A 2,558-nucleotide genomic window follows, 5' to 3' on the forward strand; every position below is an offset into this window, starting at 1 on the left:
GAACCATCAAGGGAGAAGAGCACGAGCAGAATGTGGGACCCTGTCCAGAGAAGCAGCGATACAAGAGATGAAGGCAGAGATGAGGTCATGGAGTGAGGGAGCAGCTGAGGACTCTAGATTCATGGAAAGAGAGGGACTGAGAGCTGACGGCCAGGAGGCAAGCTTGCAGAATGTGCCCTTTGGTTGTTTAAATTATTATATATGCCTGAGTGTTTTTGTGTACATCTCCCCAAACCACCACCACCACCCCCCAGAAAAAGAAAGAAAAACAGAGGGAATGGAAGCAAATACTGTTGAATGATGATGCATGGAGGAGACTGTAATCATTGTAATGAAACAATGGTGTAAAGCTGATGTTCTGCCGTTTAAACGATCACTCAATTCATAATAAAAACTTTAAAAAAGGAAAACAAAGAAGGGAAAGGCCACTGCCTCTCCTTCACCACGGCCATAGCAACCATGTCCCACTCACTGATGCGCAAGGACTGCAACCAGGACTGGGGGCCACCATCATCCAGCGAGATCAGCCCAGAGCTCTGTGCCGCCTACATCTACCTGTCCGTGTCTCACTACTTTGACCATGATGATGTGACTTTGAAGAATTTCGCCAAATATTTTCTGCACCAATCTCAAGAGGATTGGGAGCATGCAGAGAAACTGATGGAGCTGCAGAACCCACAAGGTGGCCGAATCTTTCTTCAGGATAACAAGAAACCAGACCAGGATGACTGGGAGAGCGAACGGGCTGAATGCAATGGAGTGTGCACTGGACTTGGAAAAAAACTGTGAATCAGTCACTGCTGGAACTGCACAAACTGGCCACTAACAAGGACGACCCCCATTTGTGTGACACCATTACCTGAAAGAGCAGGTGAAATGCATGAACGGATTGGGTCACTATGTAACCAACTTGCACAAGATGGGAGCCCCGAATTCTGACCTGGTAGAGTATCTCCTTGACACACACCCTGAGAGACAGACAGAGAGAGCACATCACTACAACCCCATGGCCACCAGTGTGATTTCCTGGGTCACCGAGGCAGCCACATGCATGTTGGGTTCACCTTTACCTTTTCTATAAAATGTACCAAAAACATCCAGCTAAGTTCTTTCATTTGCACTGTTCCTTCAGATAAAGGAATTTGATACCTATCTCCTCCACCAAAATTTAAAAAAATAAAAGGTGGGGGAATGGTCCTGGCGGTGGTGGTGGTGGTGGGCTGTGGAGTCGGTTCCGACTCATAGAGACCCTGTGTAGGGTTTCCGAGGCCAGAAGCAGAAAGCCTCATCTTTCTCCCCTGGAGCGGCTGGTAGTTTCAAACTGCTGACCTTGAAGTTAGCAGCCCGACTCATAACCACTATGCCATCAGAGCTCCTTAAAATAGTCCTGGATGGTGAAAAATCACCTTATACCAAGAATTTCCTGACTGATTGGAACTGTCTTTGATGGTTAGAAGATGCCAGGGCAAGCTGTATCCAATTAAAAGGTGATTCAAGGTGTGGGGCTCAAAAGATCCACCACTTGAAATCAGCACCGCTTCTACCTGAATGCCAGAAAGGGGATTGGGAGAGAGACGAAGTTCAAACATGTGACCAGTGATCCTCAATTTTTACCAGGGTTTGACATAATGAAACCCCAATGAAAATTCTGGAGACTGAAAGTTGGGTGAACTTCCTAGTTGGTGACAGAAATGTGAAGGTAAGTAAAAAAGAAAGGTATTACTATTTAATTTCCTGTACATACATGCATGGGTTTAACAAGCAAAATGTGTTTAAATATGTCTGAGTGATCTGCTCTGTCAGTAATACATTTGTCTCCTTCTCAACAGGATGACTTCAAAGCAAGGATACTGAAAACAAATGCTGCGCAAAGATCAGCTAGTCCAAAGAGTTTATGTCTCCATCAGATTCTTAAGTAAGCTAATGAAGATGGTTTTACGGGTTGAATTATAACCAGGGAGTCTTAGATTTGCCAATATGATCCTGAGAACAAAGTCCAATCAAAACAATGGCTTCTGAGGGGATCTGCTAGGCCAGTAAAATGCAAGGCTCAGGAAGTTATGTTCATTGCAGCATTATTTATTGTTGTTGTTGTTAATTGCCGTTGAGTTGGTTACGACTCATAGCAACCCTGTATAGGGTTTCCGAGGAGTGGCTGGTGAGCTTGAACATTCAACTTGGTTCGCAGTCCAGTACTGATCCTACAATGCCACACTCCTTGCTGCACTATGTTGTTGTTCAGCACCGTGGAGTCGGTTCCGACTCATAGTAACCCTGCACAGGGTTTCTGAGGCTGCAAATCTTTACAGGAGCAGAAAGCCTCATCTTTCTTGCGAGGAACAGCTGGTAGTGGCAAAACAAGGAGATAGCTTAAGTGCCCATCAACAGAAGAATGGTTAAACTAACTCTGGTACATATACACAATAGAATATTACACAACAATGAAGAATGATGAAGAATCTGCAAAACACCTCACAACATGGTGAACCTGGAAGAAATTACACTGAGAGAAAATAGTCAATCACAAAAGGATAAATATTGCATGAGACCACTGCTGT

General features: G+C 44.6%; 1 pseudogene; it reads left to right on the forward strand.

The window, feature by feature from the left end:
- Positions 1-459: 459 nt before the first annotated feature.
- On the forward strand, positions 460-1,081 carry LOC102826885 (annotated as a pseudogene).
- The last annotated feature ends 1,477 nt before the right edge of the window (positions 1,082-2,558 follow it).

The sequence above is a fragment of the Chrysochloris asiatica genome, unplaced genomic scaffold (genome assembly GCF_000296735.1).
Source record: "Chrysochloris asiatica unplaced genomic scaffold, ChrAsi1.0 scaffold01715, whole genome shotgun sequence".
In the NCBI taxonomy this organism is placed as follows: Eukaryota; Metazoa; Chordata; class Mammalia; order Afrosoricida; family Chrysochloridae; genus Chrysochloris; species Chrysochloris asiatica.